We start from the raw sequence: 20,491 nt of genomic DNA, 5'->3' as shown, positions 1-20,491 counted from the left end.
GGTATTTCTTTCTTTTTTTTTTTTTAAGATTTTATTTCTTTCACAGACAGAGATCACAAGTAGGCAGAGAGGCAGGCATAGAGAGAGGGGGAAGCAGGCTCCCTGCGAAGCAGAGAGCCCGATGCGGGGCTTGATCCCAGGACCCTGGGATCATAACCTGAGCTGAAGACAGAGGCTTTAAACCACTGAGCCACCCAGGCGCCCATGGTACAGGTATTTCTATCCTGGCCCTTCACTTTCAGACTATTCCAGTCTGGGCTTTTAAGGTGGAGTGGGAGAGAGTGTCCCCACAGCCCCAGCCCCTCTACCCTTTAAAACCAAAGCTTTCCGCCCCTCCCCCTAAATCCCAGTGCTACCTGGGCTGGTGTGGGCTTGGGGACCCTGGGCTTGCTGGGGTTACAAGGTCCCTGTGATGATGGGACCTGGCAGTTAAAACATTGGGACCCGCCTGGTATGGCATCCAGACCTGCCCATTATGGGGTCCAGACTCTGCTCTGGGGTGGGTTTTTAAGGTGAGGTGGGAACAGAAATTGTGTCATTCTCCAGTCCCTCTAACCGGGAGAGCTTTCGGCCAGCTCCTTGGCTGCCTCGTGAGGTTCTAGTGTTGTCTCCTTTATATACTAGCTGCTCTTTTAAACCTCTGCTTTTTTTCCCGGGGCCCAAGGATGGAGGGATCTGTTCCAGTCTCTCAGTACTACCCCTCCCCGCAGCCGTTCACAGCATAGGGGGCAGGGGGTGCCCTTGTTACCGTGGCTCCTTCTCTCTTGCTGTCCTCTTGCCGTTCGCTCTACCTTTGGTTGTTGGGTAGCTGTTGGGTCAGCCCTCAGCTCTCCTTTGGGAGCAAGTGTTCTATTACCAGGTGCAATTTCGGCATGTTCCACGGAGGAGGTAACTTCTTCCCGTGTTGCCATGTTGGACTACAACTCCTCGGTGTCTTTCTTTAAAGCACATAGGCACATGTGCGCACACACGCTTTCCTGAATGTGTGCATCTTTTTCTCTCCTGCAACCCTTTTAACCTTTTTAAAAGAATTTATTTCTTATTTTTTTTTAGTGCTCAGAGATTCATTAGTTGCATATAAAAAGAAAAGAATTCAAACAACCAGATTGGGCAAAAGACTTGAGTAGGCACTGTGGCATTTTACACATTTTGCAAAATAAATTCTCCAAATGGACAATAGGCATATGAGAAGTGGTTGGACATTGCTATCCAAAAACTACAGTTCATCCCACCTAATGTTTCTGCATCCAATTCCAGTGTAGGTGGTTGTTTTTTTGTTTTTGCTTTTGTTTTTACACCCCACCAAGGAATTCACTCCATTCTGACCCTGTCTACCTAGATATAGCATCACACCCACTAAGTCTGGGGCTCAGTGGTACAAGTCTGCCTCTCTTCCCACCTGCCGACCATTGCCAGTCTCAAGTTCAGGCCAGCACCTGTGGTTCTGACCAACCAGCTGTAGACTGGAGGCTCCAATGAGACCCCACCCCCTCGGGTTGGAGTAATTTGCCAGAAGAGCTCACAGAACTCTGAGACATATTTACTAACTAGATTACTGGTTCACATCACCACACACCCACTCAGTAATTTAAATTTTAAAAAGATGCTCAAGACCAAGCGTTGGCAAGGATGTGGAGCAAATGAAACTCTCCTACACCGATGGGTGTGTAAATTCACACGCTCACTTTGTAAAAAACTGTGTGACAGGATCATTAAAGCTGAATATGCTTGTGCCAGATGACCCAGCAATTCTGCTCTGAAATACACAGTATGCGTGGGCCAGAGACAGGTGTAGGAGGCAGTCCCGTAACAGCCGGGAACATGGAACCAGCTCTCGATGCGCTGGATAAAGAAATCGTCATATATTGACTGATGGGAATATTACACAGCATGAAAATAAAGAAATACTGTCAAATGGAACACGAGAAAAAAATCTCACAAATGAAAACACATCGTATAATTTCAGGTTTGTATGATTCAGAAAGAAGCAAAATGATGTGTTAGAAGTGAGGATATTGGTTAACTTCAGGGTAAAGGAGGGAATGGAAGTAAGGAGGGTCATGGGGGGAGTTTCTGGGTCCTGGGATCTTCTATTTCTGGATGCATACACTTACCATTGGCTGCTTTTCAGTGTATGTGTTATGCCTGAATAAAAAGTTGTTGAAGACATTATGTTATCTCCTTGAGAAATGTTGAAGAATTTAGAAAATATGGGAAAGCAAGTGAATTTTTGCATATCTATGTTTCTGTTTTTTCCCTTGGGGCTGTAGGTGAAGGTCACAGACAGGCGGTTTGCTTCTCTCCCCCCTGCCCTTACTGGGCTCGGGCTCCATGCACACAAGCCATCCTCCCTCCTCCAGCTTCCATCCTCCCCAGCCCTGTCGCCACAGCAGAAATCTCCTGCTTGACATCCTTAGGGTGGGGTTGGGGGGGTTGTTGATGTCCACTGTGTGACTGAGCCACATCCACCAAGGTCAGAAAGAAATCGGAGATGGAGCTGGGGTTCGAGATGGTGACTGTCACCCTCCACACTGCTCTAAGCTCCCAGTTGCAGAGAGAAGGAGTCCACCATCCCTTGGTATCGATGTTGCTAGAATCTGTAACACATTCAACAGTGCTCTCCACCCAGTGTCTCTCTCCTGGTGTGGAGAGGAGTCTGCAAGGGGACAGCTTTTAATAGACCCCAACCTCCGAGCATTTCGCAGGTGGCTGTATCCCCCGGGAGCCTAATTTAGAACAGCTCACTTGTCGCTTTTTATAAAAGAACTATTGACGCTCAGCAAATAGTAAGTAATAATAATAAGGTTCTCTTGTGAAAACAAAGTTTTTGTTTATTCTAGACTATGTATAAATGGCGGGGCGGGGGGAGAGGGGGCGGAGGGAGGCCACACGTTTCTTTTTCCCCCAGCAGCAGCTGGGATGGGGAACATCAGAAACATTGCCTTAACACAGAGGTGAGGAGGAAAATAAGAGGAGGCTGGATTTGCTTCATCTCACAAGGTGGGAATCAGAGAAGTTTGCTGAAACCCTCAGATTCTTCTGCTGCCTTTTCTTCTCTCTTTTTTTCTGTGTTATAACATTTTGCTTATCATGAAATTAGTTCATGCCCAAGAGGGAACATGTAAATAAGACAGAAAGAACACACCTACCACCACCTCATTGCTCACAAATAACCCCCAGTTTTCCGTTATTTCTTCCTCTTTACATACGCTTTTTTTAAAAAAAAGCTCCTATTGCACATCCTGTCATTGATTGCCTTATTCACTGAAAAATATGTTCTGAATGTTTGCTCGTATTATAGGACGCCCTGTTTCAACATCATTTGTAATGGCAGCCGAGGAAATTTGCTAATTTGAATTGTATCTTTTTGTTATATATTTTTGTCGGTTAAAATTGTTCATTGGTGTAAGTAATGCTTCAGGGAGCCTTGGTAGGTTTCCATAATTATCTTCCTGTGGTAGGTTCTGGAAGTGGACTTGCTGAATCTAAGGGGATGAAAAATGTCAAGGTGAGGGGCACCAGGCTCAGTTAAGCATCTGCCTTCGGCTCAGGTCATGATCCTAGGGTCCTGGAATTGAGCCCCGCATCAGACTCCCTGCTCGGCCGGGAGCCTGCTTCTCCCTCTCCCACTCCCCCTGCTTGTGTTCCCTCTCTCTCTATCTCTCTCTCTGTCTCTCTCTCTGTAAAATAAATAAATAAAATACTTAAAAAAAAAAAAAGAACGAAATGTCAAGGTGAAAAATGTCACACGTGTGGCCAGGTTGGCGTCCACATGTTGCAACTCCTGGAAGCCTTTCCCTGCACTCTTGACAAGTGTCTGCATTAGATTTCTTCAAAGCTTTGCAGTTTGGTTTGATAGAGGAACTGTGGCGTACCACGATTCCAATATGTATGTTTCCTTGAAACTTCTTCGTGCTTTTGACCATATTTTTTCCATTTATCAACTAACTCTTCTAATCTTTTGTCCATTTTTATAGTGCTATTAATTATTTCTTATTGTCGCTACATTGGAGCTCCTTATGTATTAAGAACGATATCCTGCATTGCAAATTTTTTTCTGCATTTTGCATTTGTGAATTTTAATTTCAATCTGGAGCACTATACTTAGAAAGGGCATTCCCGTTCCAATATTAGATGAACATGTTTCCTTCAGAGCTTTAATGTTTCAATTTTTACACTGAATTTCCAGTGATAGCTAGATATTTTTAGCAATCACCAACAATCGTTGAGGGGTAACTTCATGCTAGGCACCGTTCAAAGTGTGTTACACATACTGAGTTATATAATCCTTGTAGCTGTCTCCAAGGTACACAACTGTTACGGTGCCAGATTTATAGGGGAGGCAAGTGCAGCACAAGGTGATTAAGTAAGTTGTTTAAGAAGCCAAAGCCAGGAAGCGACAAAGCAGGAATTTTAATGTTCTGAGCCTGATTCTGCATGTATTTTCAGTTTTTATTTCGGAGGGAATGTCTTTCCAGAGAATTACAGCATCTCTCTTTTTTATGTGCATCAAATTCACCCCCAAAATAGCTGAAGTCATTTGGAATATGATCCCATTTGCTCAAAAAATTAAAAACAAAATCAAAAACAAACAAAAACCTCATACCTATTCTGCAATGAGAAAACCAATGTAAGTTTTTAGGAGACCTGAAGCAGTGAAATGTCCCTGAAATTCTCCAGGGAGCTTTCCTTTGGCCTGTGTTTTAAGCAGGTGCAGACGGAGGTGAAAAGTTCACCCCCTGACCCCGAGCTGTCCTCGATGAAGCACTCTGTACCACGGGGGACCTGCAGGGTCCCCAGCTCTTCCTACGCAAGTTCCCCGTGGCACACGAACACAACGACTGGCCCAGCTGATCAAGAGTTAAATGTAGGAAAAGCAAGATGCGTGCATCAGAAATGATAATGGTGGGATGTCAGGCATTGTAACTGCTGGCAGTTTGAATCAAGGTGCCAGGCTAGGAGTAAGATCGTGGCTGTAACCCTCCCTTCCGGGGAGCTGTTCATCCAGGGGCTTAATTAAAACCAGTGGCTTAATTCAGTGGCTTAATTATCCTTGCTCTGAAATGTGGTTGATTTGATGGATCCAGGATGCATTCCATGCAGCCCACGGGCTGAACACCTGCCTTGAGCAGAGCACCGTGCTAAGAGAGCCCAGGGAGACATGGGGCCTTTCATCTTGGAGAGGAGGCAGAGGGATACGTGCCCAGATGGCGCCAGTAGAGAGACATTGATGAATATGAAAAATGAGGTAGAACTGAAATAGTCCACAATACGTGGAGTATATATGAGAGAAGGGAATGAGAGCAGCAGGAAAAGGTGACTTTTTCAGATCACCGGGAGCTCTGAATGCCATAGAAACAAAAATAATGTGTTCTTTCATTTAACAAATATTTACTGAGCATCCATTATGTGGCTAAGCACCAAAGGCATCACACTGAACAAAAGAGACCAATTTCCTGCTCTTATCAAATGTGTTTTCTAATTGGAAAGACAGGCAACATTTAAAAAAAATAAAATAAAACTTCCCACGTAACACTGAGTGCAATGAAGGAAAATAAGATAGAGTGAAGGACAGATCTGTGGCCCTCAGCTTCAACACTGCCTGCATGCTGAGGTCACCCGGAAGACGTGGAACACCCTGTGCCCAGACCCCTACCTGAGCACAAGGGGATTCAGACCTCATGGCTGGGTCCTAACCGTGATACTTTCTACCATGCAGTCAGCGTGAGAGGAAGGATGGTGCCTTGAGGCTCAGGGAGTGCCTGACCAAGGCGGAAGGATTAGGCCCTGAAGATCATGGGAAAAGCTATACTGTCAGCACCTGGCCCCACTTCTGGTACTTTGTAGGCATGGAAGAGTGAGTGATGGATGGATGGGTGGATGGTTGGATAGAAGGAAGGGTAGATGAATGGATGAATGAATAAAAGAGAAAGAGAGAAAGAAAGAAACTGCATTTGTATATGGAAAGGTAACAGAGAAGCTTGTTTGTTGAAGATGAAATTAACTGGGCTCCTTAGGTGGGAGGTGCCCACGCCCACCTGGGAATTGCAGGATTTACTAGGAGGACTCCCTACAGTCAGGTTCATGACTACGGCCTATTGCAGCGAAAGGATACAAAGCAAACTCAGCAAAGGGAAAAGGCACATGTAAAATCTAGAGGAAACCAAGTGCAAGCCTCCAAGCGTTTCCCCCTTTGGTGGACTCCTATGCTTTAAGACCCAGAGCAGAGTCGTGGTAGTGTAAAAGATCATCTACCAGGGAGGCTCTTTAGGAACTCAGTGCTCACATGGTTTTGGGGACACTGGTCCTGTAGGCACCCTCTGCCTCACAGGTGCCAAGATTCCAGACCCCAGAAGGAAAGCAAGTGTTCAATATAAATCACATTGTTGGGCGCCCGGGTGGTCAGTTGGTTAAACATCCGTCTTGGCTCAGGGCATGATCCCAGGAGATCGAGCCCGGCTGCGGGCTCCCTGCTCAGGGGGGAGTCTGCTTTTCCCTCTCTCTCTGTCCCTCCCCATGCTTGTGCTCTCTCTCTCTCGCTATCTCAAATAAATAAAATCTTAAAAAAAAAAAAAGCCACATTGTGGTTTATTTCAAATTTGGAATCTGAGTTCACAGATGCCAGCCAAGGGTCAACCATGTGAACAGGCCTTTATTTATTTTTTTTTAAGATTTTATTTACTTATTTGACAGAGAGAGAGAGAACATGAGTGGGGGAGGAGCAGAGGGAGTGGGAGAAGCAGGGACCCTGGTTCGGGGCTTGATCCCAGGACCCTAAAATCCTGACCTGACCTGAAGGCAGATGCTTAACCAACTGAGCCCCCCAGGTGCCCCTGAACAGGGCCTTCTAAGTAGAGTGATGTTGAACCTGCTGTCTTAATGACTCTTGTTCTCCACAGCAGCATAGACTAAGGACAAGATGGCCTCTTTATATTCCTATAACAACACTATATAATCCCAAAGTGGCCATTTCTTGTAAGTTGTTTAAAAGTTGGTGGACATAAGACTGAAATCTATCACTGTATTGCTATGCGTAGTTCCAGATTTTTCCTAACTGGAGACATTAGGACCATTTTTGAGAAATGTGTAACATAACCTCTGATATCTCTTCTAGCTCAGCCTCCAGGTCACATACTTCTGTAAGATGTAGAAGACTCAGGGCACCTGGGGGGCTCAGTAAGTTAAGCATCTCTTCAGCTCAGATCATGAGCCCAGGGCCCTGGGATCGAACCCTGCATGGGGCTCCCTGCTTAGTGGGGAGTCTGCTTCTCTCTCTGCCAGTCCCCCTGCTCCTGCTCTCTCTCTCTGTGTCAAATACATATAAAATCTTAAAAAAAAAAAAAAAAGATGTAGAAGACTCAAATGGGCAGTAAGAACTATAGCTATTCTTCCTGAAACACCGCTGTATCTTCCAAAAAGACGTATTTTACACTTGAAAAAAGAAAGAAACCTCCAAATGAAGGCACTACAGGATTCTGTAGAAATGGCATACAGGACACACTTGTAAGAAGGATGCACTTACAGTTCTTATATCAGCCTTTTATGTCAATTTTTCCTCTGTTCAGTGAATAAAGAAGAGTGAGACACTGTTTCAGAAATACAAGTTATAATGAAATGTGTCTCTACTCTCACGGGTCTGCTGCCCCCCATCCTTTCTAGATTTGGGGCTTCAGCAAGTCACACAGAGGTTCGGGAATGATAGAGGAGTGCACGGTAAGATGGTCATAATGAAAGATCAGCCAGGGAAGCGGTTTGATGTATGGGCTCAGTCATTCCTTGTCTGTGAGTCTCTCCTTCAGGTCCAGGAGACTTACTCAGCCTCCCTGCTTGATCTAAAACATAAGAATAATAAGTTTGACCCTGTCTGTCGCACAGGCCTTCCCTGACAATTTTGCCTGCAGGCAATTTGACTGAAGCCTCGAGTTGCCAAGATGTCACCACTCCCCTGGGTTGACAAAACAATCTACTGCACAGAAACCTCTTTGGAATCCCTGATGGGCGGACTTGGAACCTCCAAGAGAGAAGGATGACAAGGGTCATTGGCAGCTGTTAATTGGACGAAATTAAACGTATTGCTGGGCATTGGCTACAGGGTGGCAATTCATTACGAAGCCACCACACAGTGTAGCAAAGACTGGTTTGTGGAGCGGTCACTAGGGATGGGCCTGGCAGAACGACAGGTCAGCACTTTCTCGCTGGCCGTGCCGATGGTGTCCTCCCCGGTGTTCTATCATGCATTATCAGAGGAAGGCCGATAATCGATGAAAGCACGAAGCTAGAGGGGCTAATGAGTGATGTCCCGACTCAAGCCTTTGGGGTGTTTCATAAGGCTCTTGCTGCGTGGGTGGAGGGCGGAGGTGGAGACCCAGGCCCCTCACTGCCCCTCACTGGCCCTGCATCATGAGCAGCTCACCTCTCCTTATCTGTGCCTCAGTGGCTCCATGTTCCTTTCGGATGGATTCCGAAGTAGGTTGCAAGGCTCTTTATCACGTGACACGGCTCGCCACTCCAGCCCATCTTTGGAGTGACCCCCCCCCCCCGCATCCAGGGTCCTCTTGGATCCCCAGGCAGTAAGCCCTTGGCCCGGAACACCCCTCTCCTCCTCCCCCTTTATGCCCTCGGCCCCTCTTGCTTCCATAGCACCTGCCGCTTACCCTTTGGCCATAGGCTCAGTATCCGTTTCCCTCCCCGCCTCGGATCTCCCTGAGTCCCCTCCATTCCTCTCTGTCCTATCACTCATTTCACTGTCCTGTGCTGAGCCCAGCCACACCAGAAGCCACTTCTGTCTCTTTCACCAGTCCCCAGTCAGTCCCCACCAAGCCTGGCAAATGGCCCTTCAGTAAAATACTCATTGAGCAGAAGAGTGTGGATTATCGGAAGGAGAAGCCCATGAGAACAGGAGGCAGAGGGAGAAACAGTTTAGTCTCACGTGGTTCTGAGCGCTGCACAGGGCTGGCTTGGGGGCAGCAGACTTGACGGAGCACTTACCAGCTCTGGATTTCCAGGCTGTGATTAGGGCCTGACGTGTTGGCTGGGAGAGAATGACAAATAGAGCTTTAAAAAAGGATGTGGGGTGCCTGTGTCGCTCCGTTGGTGAAGCATCTGCCTTCGGCCTCAGGTCATGATCCCCTCGGGTCCTGCGTGGGGCTCCCTGCTCAGCGAGAAGCCTGTTTCTGACTGTCGCTCTGCCTACTTGTGATCTCTCTCTCTCTCTCTCTCTTTCTCTCTCTCTCTCCCAAAATAAATAAATAAATATCTTTAAAAAAAAAAAAAAAAAAAAGGACGTGTTTGGTGGAGGGAGTTCGTCAGTGAAATCTTTCCTCTGCCCAGAAGGTTGCCTCTCAGTCCCAGAGGCTCTGGTGAGAAGTGGTTCAGGAATCAGGAACAAGGAAGGCCCCCCCCCCCCCCCCCGCCCATTACAGGAATGAGCAGCCTTAGGCACTAGGAAGGGAGAAAGACACTGTTGTCTGTGTCAGCTCTGGGAGAGAGGGCCACCAGGGTGCTGGATGCATCTGAAGGAAGGCTTCGAGGCCCAGGGGCAGCCTGCTGGAACCCCGCGTGGTGCTCGCTCTGGGAAGGGAATCCCTTTTTGGTGGAATGGGAGTATTTCCTGCCCGAGGGCATCTGGGGAAGAACAGTTTGCTGTTGGGAAGTGAGCCCGGGCTCCCGTGCCTTTGATAACACTTTTATGCCAGCCTGGAAAAGAGAGTGTGAGGTCAAACTCAGTACGTGGGACCCTCCTGATATGGTTGGAAGCCTTACAAATACGGTGCGGTCCCGCCTCCTAAATATGGCCGTTTTCCCACTGAGCTAGTCACCATAGCACTTACCCTGTCGTGGATCCCGGGTAACTGACCTCATCGTGGTTGCTCATGGCCAGATGTGTTACTGTCCTTGAGAGATCCGTGTCGTGGATCGGATTCGGGGTCTTCTTCTTCAGAGGGGTCACGGGATGACACATGGGCAGGGCCCCGGGAGCGGTGGGGATGCTTCAGCAGTCAGGAGACAGTGTGCTCACATTCCCCTCTACTGGGCCCAAGGAGGGATCCCCGGGCCCCGGGGATGGAGATTCTGGAGGAGTAGAGCTGACCCTAGCAGGGGGCAGAATGCCCAGTGTTGTCTGAAGCACATGTCCCCACTCTTGAGCAAAGTGTCAAGCTTCCTGAGCACAAAGTGCCACATCTAAGACTCTCAGCGCCCTGCACCCGAAACACAGAGCTGCCCGTGGTTTCATGTTGAGTGTTGGGATGTGCAGTGCTGACTTCAGGCTCCTACGGTTTCCAAACGTGGGAGCAGGCTGTCATGGGGGAGGCATGGGGTTAGCCCCTCTGAAACACAGAGCTCCTTGGAGAATGTCCTTTCTGCCTTCCCATGACAGATGGGTGGTTCTGGGCTCTGACTCCTTCCTTGCAGTACAGTATCTGTACCTCTGCCCAGTGGCCTTTGTCCCTGGATCCTCTGTACTTGTGTGTGTTTCTCCACTTGCTGCCTTTGGTCAGGTGTGTTTATGGTCTGTGGACTGTTCCAGGCATCAGCCGAGTATTTCCAATCTTGCCGTTCCTCTAGCAGTTAAACACAGAATCTTTCTGTCTTTGATTAGCTCCTGATTCACTTAATATTCAGTAAGAGCCGCTGCTCAAGTCCAGAGGTAGAGGAATGACCAGATCAGCGCCCCTTTCTCCTGGAGCGGAGTCTGATGAAAGGGACGCAGATGGAAACAGAAATGCCATATAACACGACCGGTGCAGTCATGGGGGAGAGTCCAGTAACCCATCTAGGAAGTGGTACAGAGAACAGAGGGACAGTCAGCCAAGCGGATAAAGGATACATGGTGTTGGGATGAGAGAGGGTATGCCAGAAGCAGGAAATAGCATTTGGAAAGGAGAGTTACACTTGGTATAATCACCATCCCAGTTATATTGATCTTTGTGTGATTTTCACTGGGTCCTTTCGAATAAGACCTTGGTCTGCTCATCATATCCTCCAGGTTGACAAAATAAATGTTAAATAGCGCCAGACTGGAGACTGGCTTCCAGCACGGCAGCCCTGGGGGTTTCCACTGTATCCTGAGAAAATGCCTGGGAACCTCACAGCGACACTGGTTTTGAGCCACTTCCCACACTGTAGTGCCCTGAGTGATACAGTGTTAGAATCAGACTCTTCCAAAACTTCCAGGAACAAAATCCACTTGGAATGATATCCTAGATTGTCCCCTGTTGAAGGAGTTTGGGACTGCAATGGATCAGACTTTGGGGAGCTCTGGAGCATTTTGAATTTAACAAGGCATCCACATTGTTTCTGGATCTGTAGTATGTCTGTTTCTTTTTTGTCTATTTGCTCAGCTTCTGAGAGGACTGTTGTAATGTCCATCTACAATTTCAAATTTTTTTCTCCCTGTGGTTTGGTCTGTTGCTGCTTTTTCTGTTACCAGGCTGAATTATTAGAGATAATGTCTTTATGATGGTTATATGATCTTCCTCTCTGTTCCTTTACCAAGTGCATTGTCCTCTTTTGTATCTTATGATAATTGTGGTCTTTAATTGTATTTAGTAGTAAGATTCTACCCCAGATTTCTTTCTAATTACATTTGCAGGGGGTCTCTTTTTCCATATTTTAAATGTCAGTTTTTAAATGTCACTTTAGTTTAATGCGAGCCTCTTACATACATGTAGTTGTGGGTTTTATTTTTTTCTTCTTCTTTAATTGGTCTGTGGCTTCTGTTTATTTTTTATTTTTATTTTTAACCATTTAAATTGATGACAGTAACCACAATTTTAGAACAGTTTTCTACAGTTTTAGAACAGTTTTCTACAGTTTTATGTCATTTTCATTTAATGTATTTTTCTCTGTTCCTGAATTCCACTGCATAAATGAAGTTTTCTTTGGTTTCTTCTGATGAAATATGTTCCTCTGGTATCAGTCTCTACATTTAGAACCTCCATTAATTCTTTAAATATGTCAATATCCATCTCTTCCCAACTATAGGACAAGTATTTGGTCATGTGTAACAACCCTCTGTCTTTCCCATTCCTCTTCAACCCAAGAGTTTGCTATTGCCTGGATTTTTAATTCTTTTTTTGTTTGTTTGTTTGTTTATTTATTTATTTATTTGACAGACAGAGAGGCAGGCAGAGAGGAGGAAGCAGGCTCCCTGCCAAGCAGAGAGCCCAACGCGGGGCCCGATCCCAGGACTCCGGGATCATGACCTGAGCCAAAGGCAGAGGCTTTAACCCACTGAGCCATCCAGGTGCCCCTAAATTTTTAGTTCTTAATTCTTATGGATATACTTTGTCTTTTGCCTTTTTTTCTGATCCTGCCTTCTTTTTTCCCCATAAAGCTAAAATAAAGGATACCAACTATTTTTTTTTTCACCTTCCTTCCCATATTTTTTGTAGCATCAGTTTGTTTCTCTTCTCTTATTTAAGGGTGTTTTTGGTGTGGGTCATAGTGTAAAAAAACTCCTGATACATTTTATGCCTGAAAGAGTTTTGCTACATATTCAAGTGGCAGTTTGGCTGGACATAAAATTCTAGGTTCCAAGACCCATAAAGCTGTTACTCCACTGTCTTCTTCCACCCAATGCTGCTAATGTGGCTTCTGGCATCATTTTCTCCCAATGCCTTTATGGGTAATCTGCTCTTTTTCTAAAGAGACCAAAAATTTCTCCCATTTTTAATGTTGTTAAGTTTTACTATGTTTAATGATGGATTTATCCTTATCTCTCCTCTTTGGCAATCTTTAATTCTGAGAAATTAGTGACTTGTGCCCTTTCTGTGTGTTTGTTTTTTCTGCCCTCCTGGAATTCATAGAATCTAGTGTTGATATTTCTACCTCCATCCTTCATATCTGTTAGCTTTTATATAGTCTACATCCAGCTTGCTTTTTATCACATCTATTGTGTTTTTACTTCAAGCGTTACGATACCCAGAACTAATGTTACTTAGTTCTTTGTTATGGTTTCTTGCCTTACATTGATCTTCCTAAGTAGGGTTTTCTTATGTACTTTAAAGGTTTTGTGGATCTTTTTTTAATACCTCTGCTTTGCATGGTGTTTATTGTTTAGTTTTTTTGTCTTTCTATTTCCAGCTTACACTCCTCAATGTGGAATTATTTTGATCTGTAAGCTCATGTTTCCTTGGGAGAATCGGTTAGTCTGGTAATGATTTCGATAAAGGGCCTAAAGTCAGCTTAGGCCAGGAGAATTTAAGGATGAGACTGGGGAATAAACTCAAGACCAGCCAGGTCCTGAGGCATCACAGAGCCACCTTTGGTCATGCCCAGCCCTACCACTCTCCTGCTCAGGGTTTCACTTATAAACCCTTAGAGAGATAGTTTCAGACTTCTGTTTGCTACAGAATCCTGTGGAGAGAGAGCTTGTTACAGATTTCTGGGTCCCATCCGCAGAGTCTCTTGTTGATATGGCTGGGGTGGACCTGATAATATGCATTTCTAGCAAGTTCCCTGGTGATGCAGGTGCTGCTGCCCCGGGGACCACACTTTGAGTGCTGTCTCAAGGAGATGCAACAGTGGGAGCAGGCAGGCTAATTCCACTGATTTATTATTATTATTACTCACTGATCCTAAGGGCAGGAAGGAGAAAGGAAGAGGGAGTGATTTCCCAGGGCTGGCTGATCAGCACTCACCTGCCTTCATGGAAGGTTTACCCCAGGTATGTTGGCACCTCCAAGCTAATACAAACACTCATGCCTGTGCTCTAGGCTCTTGGTGCTGACATCTGCAGTAGGGAATCAACAGTGATGGTCCACCAGAGGTTGTAAGAGAGAAGGTCAAGAGCAGGGAAGGCTTTCCTCTGACTGCCCTCGCTGTGGTCTCTAGCTACCCTCTCAGCACCTCACACATGGGTTCAGGATTCCTCAGACTCTTTGGGGACCTCCCACAGGTTTGTTTCCCCTTTTGTTTTTGGTTATGAATTCTTGGTGCTCCTCCTTCAAGAGCTGGTTTGTAGGGAGGCAGCAGTAGTCAGTGGAGCTCACCAACTTGAACTCTAACACTGTCTTCACTAAGAAAGCCTCTTCGACATTTTCCTCTTGAAGTTTAACTAGGGAGAGAAAAGCCATATGTTAGAAGGAGCAGGAGGTAGACAGATCACCTCTCTGGAGAGCCAGGCTGCACGGGTGCTCCAGGATACCCGGGCTCATATCCAGCGTAGTTAGAAATCTTGACCATGTATGCAGGAAAGAAACATCACCTGATTTACACTTTAAGAAGGTAAACTCTGGTTGTTTTGTAAAGAAAACATGGTGGTTTGGCAAAATTAAAGCAGAGAGACCAGTCAAAAAGCTTATGTGGTAACCTAAGAGAATAGTGTTTTGGACTGTGGCGGTCCGAACGAAGGTTGAGAGAAAAGAATGAATTAGAAATATATTTTGGTGAGTGGGTAAATGAATGTCAGTGCCTCTAGACAATGGAATAATATTCAGTGCTAAAGAGAAGTGCACTTTCTAGTTATGGAAAGACTTTGAAGAACCTTAAATGCCTATTTCTGAGTGAAAGGAGCCAGTCTGAAAAGCCTACATACTTCTTGGCTCCAACTGTAGGACGTTCTGGAAACAGCAAATTATGGGGACAGTGAACAGATCAGAGGTTGCTAGAGGTTAGGGGAGAGGGAAGGACGAATAGGTGTAGCACAGAGTATTTTTAGGGCAGTGAAACCATACTGTACAGTCCAGTCCTGTAGTGGTTGATCAATGTCATTGTACGTTTATCGAAACCCATAGAATCTATGGTGCTAGGAGTGGGCTCTAGTGTGAGCTGGGAACTCTGAGTGGGGACGATGGTGTCAGCATAGCTTCATCAGTTGTAACAAATGTCCCCCTGTGGTCAGGGATGTTGAGAATAGAAAAGCCATACATGAGTGGGGGCAGGGAAGGTGGTGGGAAATCCCTGTACCTTATGTTCAATTTTGCTGTGGACCGAAGGGCTCCAAAAGAATAAAGTCTGCTTAAAACACCTATATAGTTTGGAGATCGGTATGATAGGATGTACTGAGGAACTGGGAATGAGAGGGGAAAAATAAGAAGCCAAATGAATTCCAGGTTTTTAGCTTGAGCAACAGGGTGGAGATGGAGCCGCTTCCTGGTATGGGACATCTAGGGAAACACATAGGGACGTAAAGTGGGGGTAGGAGGTAGGGCGGGAACAGAGAATCCAGGGTTCTGTTTAGGACATAATTACATTTAAGATGCTTCATCACCTCGTGGAGATGTCAAATGGGCAGCCAGCTGTATTGGAGTGTGAGAGGGAATCCAATCCAGGAGAGCCGTATAGGAGTCATGAGCACGCAAGTGGTTGACATCATGTAAGGAATCTGTGTCGGTAGGAAAGGGGGGTGAGGACTAGATCTGAGTCCAGAGGCTGTTTGTGTCTCTGCTATTGTTCGAGCAAAGCTGGGTCCACACCTGTGTAGACAAGATTCCAACAAGTGGGAACTTGGACAGTGACTTTCTGGTCTCAAGTTTCCAAGAGTTTTTCTTTTCCCCAGAGTCCAATCTGAATTCTTAATCTTTCTTTATGGCATTGACCTTTTTAGCTGTTATGTGTTTTTCTAGACTTAGGAATGGTTTTAGGGCCTGCTGAGGTTCCTACAGACTGGTATGAGATATTCCAAAGGGCTTTGGTACTTGAACTGTGACATATAAATGGAGAATGGCTCCAACACAGTGACTCAGTCCCAGAACTCACTAACTGCTCTACGCCCAGCCATCAGGTCGTCTCCAATGACTTTCTTCAAGAACAAAGGAAAGACACTGCTGACCCTATGAACCCTAGGACATCCATTTTTTGTGCTCTTTTCTTCCTCCCCTTGAGCATGACATTCTCACAACTGATATTTCCAAAGGAATGTGAGCTGCTTCACATCCCTGGCCGAATCCAGTAGAATCAGGAGTGGGTTTGTGTTGTTTTGAGTTTTCCTTTAGGAAGTCTAACATTATACATTTTAACAAATAACTATGTATTTTGCCATTCAAAAAGTATTCTATAAAAAATAAAAAATTATTTTAAAAATATTTTAAAAACATGTAAAAATATTAAAAAGTTAAACAACAACAACAACAACAACAACAACAAACAACAAAATGTATTATAACTGCCCAGAGGAGTCTAATCTCAAGAAGAGTGGATGGTACCTGGAAACCAGATCCTATCAGCAGAATGAGTGCTGCACGTGGCATGTTAGGCCTTCCTCTGGAGAGATTCCCAGGGCGGCTGCTCTGCCGTAGGAAGGTTCTAGAACCACCCGGGATTCTCATACATCCTGATCCCATGGGCTTTGGCTCTCGCCAAGACCACGTACGTAATCAGCAGTAAAGCCACGTTCTGATAGTCCTTTGCTTACCTAAACCTCATACTCAAAACAGCAAGCTCTGGGCAACTAGATTTATTCTCTAACTGTTCAGCTAATTGTCCCCATTTAATTTTTACTCCAATGTCAGGGGTAACTGTACTTTCTGAGGCAGAACATGTGTATGAATGTAAATGCTCAGTCAATGAAGCAATGAATTTTTTCTCTGAGTAGAAACAGCCAGCCTAATTTGATGACCCAAATTTTAGGGAAGGGTGGGATTGGTTTTGAGGCTGTGGGGTAGGAAGGCCTGGTGGACTATGTCTCTTTCTGAGCGTTTCTTGATCTCCAGCCAATGCTATACAATTATCTCATACATTTTTGTCAGCTCTGTGTCTGTGTCTTCTCTGATTCTGTGCTATCAGGGTATACCCAAATGATCTCTGTGTGATCCCAGGATCTTTTTTTTTTTTTTTTTTAATGCTCGCTCATTTTCTTTTTCATTCCTTTGCGAGCTTTCGTAGCTTGCCTCTTTGGACAGTATCAGTGGAATATATCCCATATCTGCCAAACTGAAATCCACTACTGGTTGTTTAAAGGTCAGCCAGGGGGATGCCTGGGTGACTCAGTCAGCTAAGCGTCTGCCTTCGGCTCCTGTCGTGACCCCAGGGTCCTGGGATCGAGTCCCGTGTTGGGCTCCCTGCTCAGCGGGGAGCCTTTTTCTCCTGGCCTGCGCTCACTCTCTCTCTCTGTCTCTCTTTCTCTCTCAAATAAATAAAAAAAATCTTTTTAAAAACTAATTAATTAATTAATATCAGCCAGTAAGAAGAGGATCCCAGGAAAATAGTAGCAGTGGCATTACAGTTTTCACTGTGTCTGTATTCCTGCACTGAAGTAAGAAACTAGATAGCAAAGACAAAAGCCCGTGGACATTTATAGTGAAATGAAATGAAAAGATAGCCCCGCGATCCCAGAATGCACAGGTGGGATGGATGATGGGTCGTGCTGGTATCATTGTCTGTGGGGGAAAGAAAGAAACAGTGGAGCAGCTGCTGATAGACATGAGAACAGGAAAACCCCGAACAGCCAACAGGTGTTCTCTGGAAAGAACAGTCCCTTAAAAGAACCACACTCAAACTGGATGGGGTTTTGCTCACTCCAGTACCAGGTCAGCTCAAGGAGTCCATGGCAAGAAGGACTGAAGGGCCAGAGCCGTTGAGCTAATGGGGGCTGCTGGGAATCGACCCCCGGGGTTCCCTCTTAGGACAGAAGCCCCACAAGAGGGACTGTGGGGGAGGAGTCAAAATTGAACACGATGGCGAGGAACAGAGAGGGGAAGACTAATTCCAGAGGACAGCTGGGGAGGAAGATAGAGCCAGGAATTCCCAGAGAGCAAGTGGCCGTATATGTAAACCACAGAAAGCCGCAGAAAGAAGCCCTGTGAAGCTAGAGAAACATCCCTGAAACCCATCTTGTTCTAGAAGTTCAGAAGAACAAATTTCACATAAAAATGAACACCAGAAAAATATTAAAGTCAAATCCCAGGCAAAATTATTATAAGAAAAAAGAGACCAGAGAGCAAAATAAAAACCCTAGGCAAGAGAACTGTGGTGGCAAGACACATCCCCAGACTGAACAAAACTGTAACCTGGCATTTCAAAATAGTAGAAAATTTGGTCAGATACAAAAAGAACAATATAAATCAGAATAAGCGACCCTCAGAAATGAGGGGGCACAACTCAGGAAAGAATTAGAAATAAAATTTATTTCAGAAATTAAGACTGATCTAGGGACACCTGAGTGGTTCTTAAGATCTTGATTTTGGCTCCAGTCATGATCTCGGTGTCATGGGATTGAGCCCCCCTCCACCGGCCCCCCACCCCTGGGCTCTGTGCTCAGCGGGGAGTCTGCTGAAGGTTCTCTCCCTCTCCCTCTGCCCCTCCCCGCCATTCATGCAGGCATGCTCCCTCTCTCTCAAATAATAAATCAGTCTTTTAAAAAAATTAAGATTGATCTAGAAGGAACAAACATAACATAATGCCTTAAGAGAAATAGAAGGTAAAAAAGAGGAAAATGGTGTTGGGTGGTAGAAGTTCTTTATATATTTTGAATATTAACGTCTTATTGGATGTATCATATCCAAATATCTTCTCCCATCAGTAGGTTGCCTTTTTGTTTTGTTGATTGCTTCCCTGGCTGTGCAGAAGTTTGTTTGTTTGTTTGTTTGTTTGTTTTTATTTTGGTGTATTCCCGACAGTTGAATTTTGCTATTGTTTCCCTTGTCTGAGGAGACTTATCTAGAAAAGTGTTTCTATAGCTGATGTCAGAGAAATTACTGCATATGTTCTCTTGGAATTTTATGGTTTCACGTCCCACATTTAGGACTTTAATCCATTTTGCGTTTACTTTTGTGGATGGTGTGAGAAAGTTGGTGGGAATGCAAATTGGTATGGTCACTGTTAAGAAGAATATGGGGATTCCTCAAAAAATTAAAAATAGAATTACCGTATGATCCAGTAATTCCACTACTGGGTATTTATCCAAAGAAAATGAAAACACTATTTTGAAAAGATAGCTGCGTCCCAAGTTTATTGCAGTGTTATTTGCAATAGCCAAGATACAGAAGCAATCTAAATGTCCAAACATAGGTGAATGGATAAAGAAGATGTGGTGTATACAGACACACACACACACACACACACACACACACACACTGGGATATTACTCAACTGTAAAAAGAATGAGATACTGCCCTTTGCAATAATATGGATGGACCTCGAGGGTATAATGCCAAGTGAAATTAGAGAAAGACAAATACCATATGATTTCACTCATGTGTGGGATTTAACAAACAAAACAAATGACCAAACACAGAAAAAAGAAGCAAACAAGAAAACTCAGACTCTTAAATACAGAGAACAAATTGGTGGTTGCCAGAGGTGAAATAGGGTGGGGGATGGGTAAAATAGATAAAAGGAATTAAGAGTATCCTTACTGTGATGAGCACTGAGTAATGTATAGAATTGTTGAATCGCTATTTGTACACCTGAAATTAATATAAACTGTATGTTAATTATACTTCAATTTAAAAAAAGAATGTGGTAAAGTCAGAAAGATAAAAAAAATTTGAGAGAAAGTTGCAAAATCTAAATATGGGCAAAGAAAGCTAGATCTTATGGCTTACAGGAGCTCCATAAGAAAAAACAAAGCAATGAAACATAAAACACCAAAAACTGTCATTAAAGAAAACTTTCTTGAAATAAAGAAAAATTGAAGCAACATATGAAAAATGTACACTGTATATTTGAGAATAACAGCCCCAGAATAACTAACACCAAGACATTTTCTTGTAGAACAACTGGATTTTAGAGAAAAAGAAAATAAATCCTTCCAGTATTAGAAGAAAAAAAGAGTAGGTGATTTAAAAGGGAAAGAAAAATATATTATTATCAACTTTTCCACGATCTCAGAGGAAAATGGAATATAACATATTCATCTACTCAAGTAATGAAAGTTTGCCAAGGATTTTATACCAAGTATAAAGAGCATAAAAAGTATAAAAAGCAAACTCTTACCAACATGCAAGAACTCAGGGAATGTTGTTCCCATGAACACTTGAACACTTCCTGAAGAATCTTCCGGAAGAGTAGCTTCAGACAACCAACTGACTGAAGAGACACGGACATAAGGACTTGTGTTGAGCATTAAACTAAGTCAGGGTAAATTCAGAGGATATGACAGGTGCTCTGACAGTGTCACCGCCCAACTGTAACAATGGAGGGGGAGAATGTGGAGTGCTTACCCCCAAAACTGTGTTAGTGTTTTCAGGAATAGTGTGGGTGGTAACCAGGATTATTATTCAGGGACTCTTCTGTGTACGGTATAAGATAAATGAGCACAATACACTGCATTTTAATTCCACATCCCCTGTAAGTCTTTGAAAACCTACATTCTTAGTGTGCAAGAAAGAAGATCAGATACAACAGGGGAAGTTAAATTAAAGCCCTGAAGTCTTAGATTTGAGCTGGGATTCTCAGTATGAACTGGCGAGGTATTTTATGTATGGGTCCATTTATCTGTTGCATACAAATATTTTTTCATCCAGCGACGAGCCCGATAACAGTGAGTGAGCCTCCCTTGCTCATTTTTAGAAACCAGGGCCTTTTGGAAAAAATATCTGATTCCTAG

Source organism: Lontra canadensis, unplaced genomic scaffold (genome assembly GCF_010015895.1).
Source record: "Lontra canadensis isolate GAN:19392208 unplaced genomic scaffold, GSC_riverotter_1.0 scaffold120, whole genome shotgun sequence".
Lineage (NCBI taxonomy): Eukaryota > Metazoa > Chordata > Mammalia > Carnivora > Mustelidae > Lontra > Lontra canadensis.
Note: the sequence above shows the minus strand (reverse complement) of the source record.